This window comes from Acinonyx jubatus, chromosome B4 (assembly GCF_027475565.1).
Source record: "Acinonyx jubatus isolate Ajub_Pintada_27869175 chromosome B4, VMU_Ajub_asm_v1.0, whole genome shotgun sequence".
NCBI classification, from domain to species: Eukaryota; Metazoa; Chordata; class Mammalia; order Carnivora; family Felidae; genus Acinonyx; species Acinonyx jubatus.
In genome coordinates, this window is record NC_069387.1 from 123,360,086 (window position 1) to 123,372,063 (window position 11,978).

The 11,978-nt window shown below is 45.0% G+C and overlaps 1 long non-coding RNA gene across 1 annotated transcript in view; it reads right to left on the reverse strand.

The window, feature by feature from the left end:
- LOC113602761 (uncharacterized) overlaps nt 1-11,295 on the reverse strand; it is a 33,991-nt gene extending 22,696 nt beyond the window's left edge. The window contains exons 1-2 of the long non-coding RNA XR_003424262.2: nt 9,469-11,295; nt 7,048-7,147 (exon numbers count right to left, since the gene is read on the reverse strand). This is a non-coding gene — a long non-coding RNA (uncharacterized LOC113602761). The remainder of the gene's footprint in view (nt 1-7,047; nt 7,148-9,468) is intronic.
- Nucleotides 11,296-11,978: the final 683 nt, after the last annotated feature.

The window sequence follows — 11,978 nt, forward strand, 5'->3', positions numbered from 1 at the left end:
CAACCCTCTACCTTCTACTGCACCGATCAGCCCTGGTTGTCTGCCCTTTCCCACAAAATTATTAGGGCTCCGCTCTCACAAGGACTTTAAAATAGGTGGACGTTGGAAGGATGCTCCTGTTCCACCAGAATGCATTTGGTTAGAAAAAGTGTGATATGGGGTACCGTCTCATTAACGAGCAGAGTGGCTTCATCAAGTAGGATCTGAAATCATCCCTTCAAGCAACTACTAACCAACAGAAATAGAGGTAAATATATGTGCAGAGTAAGAAGTGCAGATGTTAAGTGGAATGCCCTTTAGCATGTAGGTTTAGACCCTTTCAAATTATGTTACAAAATCTATAAAAACCTGTTGGAAAATGAGTAATTCAAAGAGATGCCTCTGGGTGTTTTCCAGAATAAGCAAGTTTTGTTGTTATCATTAGAATCAACATTGTCAGAGCGAGTCTTACACATTAATTGAACTAGCAAATGCTTCTGAGTATAATTTTAGCAATCAACGAATTATATTAATAACCCTTAACATCTGTATGAATTTATGGCACGCAATATTTTTTCACATATAATGTACTGTTTTGTCCTTACCCCAACCATTGAGATCTTTCCATTTAGATAGAAGAAAACTAAGGTTCAGATCTGAGACTCCCTGAATTCAAATTCATTGTTTTTATTTTTCTATTACTCTTAAATATAATAATAATAATAATAACAACAACAACAATAATAATAATAATAGAAATTAAGGGAATGGCCCAGGAAAAGCGATATTCTTTCAGACCTTTACAGTTCTGCCTGGGTCTTGCCTGATGTATTGTTCTTCTTGTGTTTGACTAAGGATGATGAAAAATGAGTTAAATAGATGTGATTCCTCCCTTCTGGATGATTACATTTCGATAAGGCAATAGTGATGCCCATCTAAAGAGTATGTATTTCTTCATTCTTCAAATACAAGGACATGGGGCTTTGCTGGCACCTACGGAGCTCTTGTGAAAATTACAAAAAGGCTCTTCACCTTCTGAGAGGATGTGACCCCAGATAAAGACACGACTACCAACCGGCATAGCACTGGTCAAAATTTTAGCCCCCACTTGTCCCTCAAGCTAGATACCTTTGTCTAGTGTACAAATTTCACAACCAGAGGCAGAGACTCACACTCTAGAGGAGGAGGAGAATATATATATAAATAGATCATTACAGTGATGCAACAAATTTCATTTAAAAATTTTGAAAAAGACACTACAAGAGAATAAACTAGGAGTTCCATTCAGAATTTTACTTTCATACTCTTGCTGAGGTTTGAGAAAGCCCAACTAGTGATGTCCTTTTTTCCCTTCCTCAGAACCAACTGGGAGATAAAATTTAGAAATAAGCTGTTATCAGAGACTTTAGGTCGATGGATAAGTAGACTTCTTCATACTAAAACCCCAGAATCAGACTAATTTACCCATCTGGTCAGTTGCAAAGAGTTTCAGATTTTCACTGCATACCACCCACCTGGACCCACCCTGGGGCCTAGCCATGCCAAACTCAATTTTTGGAGAAGCCCAGCAGAATGTGTGCTTCCTGCAAAGTGAATTATATGCCAGAGAAAGAGGGAAGAAAAGGTGGAGACTCTCATTCCCAGTTACCTATCCTAAATTCACAATTTCAAACATTTGAAAGGCTGGGAGCTCTAACAGCTTCTCCTCCATGGAAAGAAACACCAGACGTGAGGAAGAACTCCCAGTCTACCCCACTTCCCATTTAATGAACAGAATGATGTACTCATTCCTATTCCCAGAACCAGACCACAAGCAGGGGCCATATCTGTGCCACTTTCCATTTTATTTCTGTGGTACCTAGTAGGAACTCATTAAACATCTGTTGAAAAAACTGTGTTGACTGAAATGATCAGAAAGGATTCCAGAAAGGAAATAACATTTGGGTTGAGCCTTAAAGAATCAGTAACCAAGAAACATCAGTGATTAAGGGGATTTGGAAGTCGTTCAACAGGGACACAAGATTTTGTGAAAGGGGGAAGACTGGAGGCAGCACGGGAGAAAGCGGGTCATAAAATGCCTTGTCTGCCAATCAAGCAAGTACTGGAATACAAAGAAAAATAAACAAGGATGAGCCATAGATGAATGTAGTAATGTCTGGGTTCACATGATAGTAGATGTGAGCTTATGGGTATGCCTCCTCCAGACCTCCAATTCAAATACCCATGGAGATGCTCCAAAAGGTAAAAACATCTTCAACAGGGTGAGCAGAAGATAAGGAAGCATGGTAAAGTGCATGGTTTCTGGAAGCGATACATATGGTAAAAATTTTGAGGAGAAACTGGAGCAAGGTAGGGAGTCAGAAGTGCTAAGTTGTAGGATGGTGGGGGTGGAGCAGGTCGTAACTCTTTCCAGAGTGTTTAGGGTAGCCCTGCCTGAGGACGTGGCATTTGAGGAAAGATCTGAAGGAGCCGTGGGAATGAGTATCTAGGGGAAGTGTGCCAGGCAGAGGAACATCCAGGGCCAAGGGCCTCCGGCAGGGTGCACCTAGACATTCCAGGAACAACACAAGGTCCAGGGTGGTTGGCGTGGAGAGGGCTAGGGGCGGGTGGGAGGAGATGAAGAAATGGGGCAAAAAGGGATGTCACCACAGAGGCCTTGAGGACACTTGAAAGGCCTTTGACTCTTTCTGTGCAGGAAACTGGAGACTCTGGGGTTTTAGTAGATAAGGGTGTGATGTGACTGAGTCTCTAAAAGGGTCACTCGGATGCTGTATTGAGGCGAGACCATGGGGGGACCAAGGATGGGAGCAGGGAACCAGTGTAGGGAGCTATCACAGTAATCCAGCTCAGAGAAGGCGGTGGTTTGGACCACGGTGGAAGACGGGAGATGGGCTTATTCTGAACCTATTCTGAAGGGACAGTCAGCAGGATCTCCTGATGGATTGCTTAGAGGTGTGACCGCAGGGTCAAGGATGATAACACCATTTGTGGCCTGAAAAACCAGAGGGGTAGAATTGCTGTCAAATGACTAAGTTTGGGAAGACTTTGAGGGAACAGGTTTAGGAGATAAAAATGTAGTGAAGTTTTGACACGCTGAGTTTGAGACATCCATCAAACATACAAATGGAGATGTTGGGTGTACAGTTGGACATTTGAGTATGGAGTTCAGGTGAGAGATGCCTGGGATGGAAGTTTCAGTTTCAGAGTTTTCAGCATGTGTGTGGCATTGAAAACCATGAAGCTGGATGGGATTATCAGAGGAATGAGTGTAATCCAGAAGATCAAGTCCAGTTCTCAGAGCTCTCCAACAGTAGCAGAGGAGGGAATAGCAGGGGAAACAGAGAGGGAGAAGCCAGAGAAACAGTAAAACCAAGAAGGTGGTACTCTGGAAGCCAAGGGAGGAAGTAAATCGAGAAGGAGAAAATGATCATCTGTGTAACATGCAGCTAATAGGCCAAGTAAGATAAGGACTAAGAAATGACCCTTGGATATGGTCTCAGGTTAGGCAATGGGGACCCCAACCACAGTACTTTCAGTGGAACAATGGGGCAGTTCAGAATGGGCTTAAGAGAAAGTGGGAGAAGAGGAAGTGGACACAGAGTATAGACACCTCTTAGAAGGAATATAGCTGCAAAGGGAATCAAAGAGTAGAAAGGCTTTGGAAGAGCAGGATCATGGGAAGTTCATTTGTTTTTAAGATGTGAGGGATAACAGCACATGTGCATGTTTGCGGATTTGATCCAGCAAAGAGCAAAGATTGATAAAGTAGGGAAAGAGGGGAGAATCATTGGAGATACTGTCGAGTGATTGGTTTTAGATTAAAGCCTGAGTAGCACATTTAGTGTAAAGAAAGGGCTGGCAAAGAAGGTGGGACGGACACTTCTATGGCATGGACAGCAGGGCAGGTTGGTCATGGGGTAAAGGGCTGGGGGTGAATGGGGACACTAGCTAAATATATTACGGTATTTCTGAATGACCAGTGTACGTATTTAAATTGCAAGTCCAAAACTATAACAAAAACTAAGATGTATATGGCTTTACAAAAATATACAATATTGACAGTGATGACAAGAAGAAGCTGGCTCTATAACTCAAATTTAAACTTTAAAAAAACTAGGAAATACGTGGTAAAGGGAGGCAGAAGGTGAAAAGATAAACAAAACCCCTCATGGATTCAGGGATTAAAAGCAATGGACCCTCAACTCTGATAATTAGAGAAATATGGATTTCAAGCATATTTTATAATTTCAGAGATAACAAAATCTGTAGTAGAATATAAAATAAGTATTTGAAATTTGGATGCCCTAAAATCCAAGAAGTCTGATCGCTTTTCCCTATAAGCCACATGGGACAGGCCAAAGCCACGCCCAGAATGAGGCCCCAGGAGTTTGAAGGCTCTGCCGGAGAAGCAGGAAGTAAGTAGCTAAGCAGCTTACTTCACTTTTATGTTTCCTTCCAGGGGATTTGAATTATTTGTGAGATTTGCAAATTTGAAGGCAAGCAAAACCCCCCACATATCCATTGAGTAAACAAGGACAGGTTCTGTCACCTGTAGCCATCATCAGTGTCATATGGATTATAATCTTGGGGCATCTGCTGAGTTTGGCTGCAGGAAGGTCTCTGCTCCTTCTTAAAGACAGTAAGAAGCCCACATTCCTCTTCTCTGCATTCTCAGAGAGCCCTGCTCCACCCACCCTCCCTTCCTCTCCTTCTCCCCAACTGCTACCCTTCCCTACACACACACACACACACACACACACACACACACACACACACATACACACACACACAGCCCCACTCCTTCCCAACACACAAGCAGCTGGGTTCTCATGATTGGAATGACATGAGGTCTATTTATTTTGGGTTAAGAAGAAAATGTTTATAATTCACAAAGTCAATGAATGGTTTCCTAGCAACTTCTTGCACAACTATTGTGAAATAATATTCCCTTTCTTTCTTTCTCTCTCTCTCCCTCCCTTTCTCCCTCTCATATCCTCTTCCTGACCACCAAGGATTCTTTTTTTTTTTCTGTTTTAAATAACAGAACACATTGAGGGTTTTATAAAAACTGGGAATCTTTCTGTAGGAAATACATGTAAATATGTACATATTCACTCACAATTCAATTGTGATATACTCAATTCCATACACGATTCAAGGAGTTCGTGGAATTCCTGAAACCTACCCGGTTAATAACCCTGTCCTACACACAGGTAACATAACATTCGTTTTCCCTCCCTCTCATTCAGACAAGGAAAAAATAAAACAACAGCAGGTGGCTATCCCTGCAAAAATATGATGGACTCCACTCACTTCAGAATATTTCTTCCACCCTTCCCCAACATTATTCGTTCAAATCCCAAAGCATCAGTGCTCCTGCCCAGAGGGATCTGATCTGCCTGCTTCTGCCTGCATTCCCCCAGCCAGCAAGCATTTGGGAAATGGGAACATACCTGATGATGGCCTGAGGAGAATGCCATTAACATAGGCAACTCGAAAGCCTTCCAAACCCAATAAAAATGGCATCAGTGGTCTCCTCACCCGGCTCCATTTCACAGGCTCATCACCACTGGGTGTTGACCATCTGTGAGTGCCCAAGAGCCAAGGCCAAGTGCAGAGGCTGTACTGCCCTGGACCCTTAACACAGCCCAAAGTTGACTTCATTGCTTCATGAGGCCCCAGAGGCCTTTTAAATGTCAGCTTAGATCCTTGGTCACATCAGTGTCACCAAGTTGGAACATCTTGATCAAATCCTTTACAAAATGAAAACCACATTGAATAAAAGAAGATATTAACAATTGTCTTGCCCTGAATATTCTTCTTTAGTTCTTCTCAGAAACAACCTTCTGAAATATCACTTCAAGGAGTCAATATGGCATGAGGATTAAACAGGTAGCCTCTAGAGTCAGAGTAACCTGGTTGGAAACCCATTGCCACCACATATCGGCTGTGTGACTTTGGACATGTTTTTTTACCTCTCTGTGCCTCAGTTCCATCTGTAAAAGGAGACCAATAATGTTGAAAAATACCTCTGGTATAGGGTTGTCATGTGGATTAAATGAGTCGCTATGTACAAGACACTTGAAACAACATCTGGCGATAGGAAGTGCTCAATAAATATAAGCCACCACCACTCTTCCCATTTTACAGATTAGAAACTAAAGCTCAGAGGGCAAAGTGACTCTCTCAAGATCACACCCCTAAGCTACATCTCTAGCAAGTGATTCTAAGGACTGGGGTCACAGCCAATCTGTGATGCCTCCAATCTTTCTTGAACACCAAACCCTTCAAAACGATTGCCTTTTTAAAATCAGTCTTTGTGACACTGCATCATTCCTGTGATAGTCCTGCCCAAAATGCAAACCTGCGTCTTACTATAAGGAAACATCACACAACCCAAATTGAGGGCCATTCTTTAAAAACAACTGGCCCATACTCTTGAAATATGTCAAGGTCATGAAAGACAAAACGTGAGGGCTATTCCATATGGAAGGAAACTAAAGAGACATAACAATTAAGTTTAACACACAGTCCTGGATTGGACCCAGAACCAGAAAAAAAATTTTTTTTTTGCTACTAAGGATGTTATTAGGTCAATCGGCTAAATTTGAATAAGGTATGCAGGTTAGATATAGCATTATATCAACATAAATCACTTGATTTTGGTCATTGTAAGAGAATGTCCTTGTCACTTAAGAAAATATACATTGAAGTATTTCAAGATAAAAGGACACCGTGTCCACAACTCCCTTTCAAGCAGTTCAGAAAAAAAAAAAAAATATATATATATATACACATATACATATATATACATACATACACACACGCACACACATGGGGCGTGGGGGGAGAATGACAAAATAAATGTGGCAAAATGGCAACATTTGGGGAATCTAGAAGAAGAACATGAGGGAATCTTTGTGCTATTCTTGCAACTTTTCTCTAGATCTGGAATTACTTCAAAATAAAAACATTTTGGAAAAAGAAACACAAAGAACCAATCTTCTCCCTGCCAGTGATTGCCCCTGAGCATACAAAGTGTGGGGTAGAATTTCTCTGCGGCCTCACCTACAGATACAGCTTCATTCCAGAGAAGACTTCCTTGTTGATGTTAACACAGTTGATTTGTTTTTCCAAGAGAAGATACTCCACCACCACCCATTGGACCCTTATAAAAAGAGAGACATTTCAAAATTAGAAGACATTATTCTCTCTTGTCCAAGAGGATGTAGCAATTTCTCACTCCTTTTCCCCACTCCTGAAAACTGTCCATGGTTACACTCATCACTCGACACCCACTGACAAAACCCTTTTTTGTCTGCCAGATTTTCACAGGCTTCTCAAGAACGCGGCGAATTTGCCCTGCCTGACGGTGGTTCATTTGCGCAAAATTCCTCAACCCCCTTTTCCATTCACACTTTCATCGTCCGTGCCCTTTTGTCCCATAGGCCCCTTAAAAACAGCACCACAGAGTGAGTGGATGGTCGGGGCCAGGGGGGGAGGCCGCAGGCCGCTGAGTCAGCAACGGTGAGCACCTACTGCCCACTGCCAACTGAGCCAGAGGCAAGCCTGGCCCGCCCTCACAGAGCTTCCACTGGGCAAGGGAAGTGGAGCCAAAGTTTGGAGGGTGTTGCCGAAGGGAGATGCAAGGTGCTGGGGGGGTGGGGGAGCTGTAGAAAGGGAGCCGACTTACCCTGCCCAGGTCAAGGGAAATCCTGTGCCACGGATCAGGGGGAGTTGGGTGGGGAGTGGGAGCAAAAAGAGTGTTTTCCACTCATAAGAATAAACACCTGTACTTTTTTTTTTGGAAACAAAACGGCACCAGGGGTAGAGAAAGGAGTGAGTGATTCTTCCTTATCTTTTCATCCCACGGGGATACCTATTCTCAAACTCCGTGTGCACTTCCCCTCCTAACTCCCTGCCACCTGGGGTCACCTGGCCACACCCAAGCTGGATGGCCAGTGGAAGGAGAGCACTTTGACTGGCACTCACCGATCATGATTCATCCCAGGGCTGGGCAAGGGCTCAGTCTCTCCAGAACAGCACAGCCACCATAAAGCAAAGCCAAGCTGTTCGCCCGGTGGTGGGTAAGGTAGCCCTGGGGCTGCTGGGTAGGAAACCAAAGGTATCTGCCTCGTCCTAAGCCAATGTCTCCAGCCTTCCCTCACAACTCAGACAATCCGGGTTTGCATACAGCCTCAGGGCAGTGGTCCTCCAACCTAAACACGCATCGTTATCACCTGGAGACAGAAGCTTCTGTGCTTGGCATCCTTCCAGATTTTGCCCTACGTACCACTTTATCAGCTATTCATTTGTATCTTTTATAGTGAAATGGTATCATAAGTATAGCCCTTTCTTAAGTTCTGTTAGGTCATTCTAGTGAACTATCAACCAGGAGAAGGCACAGGGGTCATGGGAACCCACACTTGTGGCTGGCATTGAAGGAAGGGCAGCCTTGGTGGGGAGCTTGCCCTTTAACTAATGGATCTGATGCTAACTCTGGGTGGTTAGGGTCAGAATTGAATTGAATTGTGGGACACACGCTTGTCAGAGATCTGGTGTAGGAATGCACTCATTTAATCCTTATATATATATCACATATCATCATTGTCCCCAGTTTAGAGATGAGAAACAGACTGACAGGGTCCCACATTCCCATGATCACATAGGAAGCAGTGGAGTCCTAACTGAAACTCAGATGGGGGTCTCTAGAACCTGAGCTCTAAATCCAGGTGACAGCTGAACACAAGGCCCGGGGTACCACGTACCTGTTGTGTATGTGAACGATGCTCCGGTGTTGCACAACGTGGAGCCCCGTAATCACCTCCCCAGTCCGGGTTAGACTCGTTCGGTCATGAATCACCTGGGGCATTTGTTAAAAATAGGGATTCCCAAGGCCCTTCCCCTGAGGACTCTGATTCAGTAAGTTTGGGGTGAGCCCTGGGAACTTTTATTTTTAACAGGCTCCCAGACGGTTCTGACCACCTGGCAAGTTTGGCAAACGTGGTGCTGTGCCACTCTTAGCAGCCTCCTTCCCCAGCTGCACGGGAGGGCCAAAGAACCTGCCTTGCTGCCACCCAGTATTTGTCTGAATATCTGACACGTCCCTATACAGAGATCCTAAGAGCTGGATATGGTCTCCTCCAGTCTCCACACCGTGGCTCAGTCTTCCACTTGGAGGAATTTTAATCAATTAGGCAGTACGAAACCAACGCGACATGGCCAAAGCCAAGCCCATCCACAGCCCCACTCCTGCTTCCTGCTCTTCCTCCTGTGTTCTCCAAGTCAGCAAATGACCCGCCATCCACCCAGACATCAGGGCCACGAATCTGTGGCACATCCTTCCTGCACTTTCTCCTTCACTCCTCCACTCCTGGTCACCATTTTCTAGCCATTTCTCCCTCCTTTGTGATACAAACCAGCTCGTCCTCTTCTTCCCTCCGCTGGAGGACACCCCACTCTATTTTTCCCCCAGACCTGCTTACTCACCAGGCTTTCCGTCCTCGTCCTTCACACCTACCCCATACATGCACCTTCTGGAGGCAGACTGCATATTCCAAAGATGATTACGACAACATCTCCCATTTCACATGCTCTTCTAGAATCTTCTCACTATTCCAAAAGAGGTAGGGTCTAATGTCCCTTCTCTTGAGCATAGGTACATTTTTGTGACTATTTCAATCAAGAGAGTATGCAGAAGCGATGTTACCTGACTTCTGAGGCTACTTCCTGGTGGTGACTCAGATACCCCTTTGCCCACTGTGACACTCACTCTTGAGACCTTCAGTCTCCACCTGTGCCTCCGTGTCGGCAATCAACTGCCCTGAGACTGCCGAGCCAGGAAAGAAGCCCAAATTTGCCCACACTCAGAGACCACATGGAACGGCCCCGAGGCTACGCGAAGAGAGATGCCTGACAGGCTCTCAGGGGCTCCAGCCCCTTCGGCCACCATTTGGCTGCAACCACGTGAAAGACCCCAAATCAGAATTGACCAGCTGAGCCCCTTCCCAAATTCCTGACCCAAAGGAATTATGAGAGATGACAAAATCATTGTGGTTTGAAGCCAGAAAGTTTCTGGAGTGGCTTTTGCATGCAGCAGCTGCTAACTGGAACCCTCTTTAATGGACACACAGTGGCCAGAACTATATGAAGCCAGAGAGCAAACTATTTGTTACCACTCAGCATGGATATTGAGAGGAAGTGCTTTTGACAGGGGGATTTCCTCCTCGTTGAATCCTGTCTTAAAAAAAAAAAACAAAAAGAACAACTTGGGCTTGTGCTTTGTCTGGATTTGGGCAGACCTGGGTTCAAAGAAACCACTTTGGCTGGGTTGGTTAGACACCACCCTTCTTGGAAACTGCACTGCATTGAAAGAATGAAGAGAGGCCATGGATGAGGAGGGAGAGGAAAAACACACCAGGCAGAGGCAGTAGTTGGGGGGGGGGTCCCTATCTAAGGCAAGAAAAAGAACAATATGTACTCAGGACTACAAGAAGGCGAGGGGCCCTTAGACAAGGGCCCACCTTGGAAAACCCTGTTCTAGGGGCTTAAACAATTCAAGGTTTATTTTTCTCATTATATTAGAATCGTGTCCATGAGACGCCCATATGATCTGGGCACTGGACAGCATCTGTGCCCACCAGCCAGTCTTCAACTGCCCAAACTCGCAACTGTTTAGGGGCTTTTCCTCAAGTCAGAGCAGGTCACTCCGCCCTCGGGTAGGAGAACCGAAGTGTGTGTTCCACACTGGCTCCCACGGTCCCCTCGAAGGGTGAAGCTCCAGGTGCCCATGAGGGATTGTACTTCATGGCTCACCCTTTATTGCCTTTCTCCCCATCCTTGTCTCCTGTCGCCTCTCCCTTTTCAGCATTTCCTGGGATCACTTACCAAATAAATGACTTGCATTCTGTGAAGCTAAGGCAGCAGAAGCAAGATGGGGAATGGCAGGTGCCGATGCTGGAAAAGTAGGCAGGGACCAGAGAGGCAGGGACTTGCTTGAGGACACACAGAAGTTAGAGGCAGCGCTGGAATCGGCCTCGGCCGATTGGGCAGCACCTCTATCCATTTCAGGCTGCCCTAAGCTCACTAAGAAGCCAAGAAACAAAAGCACAACTTATAATCTTGGTATTTCTTCCTGCAGATGACCTCACCTGAATTCTTACCTCCCATGGCTTCCTCCCACCAAGTAGCACCCACCGCAGAGCATTTCTCTGATGCTGAAACCATCAGCAGACCAAAAAGCAAACAAAAACAAAGATTCAGTAGGAGCTGGGAGCGCCTTGCAAGTATACCCACATCAGTCAGCTCAACGTCAAAGAAACAGCTCCATGTGCTAGCTGTGTGGCCAAGGACAATTTTCATAACTTCTCTGTGCTTCCTCTGTAAGTACAGATACACTCATAATGCTACCTTGCTGGGTCGTTTCACAATAAAATGTATAACACGAACAGGTGCCTAGGTCATGCCTGACCACTATATATGCTTGAGTAATAACCAGCCCCTCTCATCTCCTCCTACACATTCGCTTTTTCCGAACAGAATGAAAGATCAAGTAGAGGTGTATTGGCCAAATAATGGACTCCATTTGCCTGGCGTTTCTTAGCCTACTAGCTTCACCTGATTATTTCTAGGAGGCTAATACCTCATTACAATAACACTGCACTCTAATACCAGTGGGCCCATAAACAGAGGCCCCACTAAAATAAAACCATTATAATCATGGCTCAGATTTAATCACTGGCTAGTGGGCTCCCCAGTGGTTTGACCAAGAGCCAGGCAATAGTCAAATAATCAAACTGCAGATGCCGGGATAGCAAATCAGCTCAAATTTAAACAGTGGCAGAGACCCAAACTACAGTGGGGAGAAAAGGGGGATGGGGAGGGGGGAGACGCAGGCTTACACAACATCGGAATTTCCCTTCCACGGCCTCCCAAGTTAATTGGCCCGTAAAATAACTGGGCTTGTTAATGAATAATAGGCTCGTTCCTGAGAGGCATCT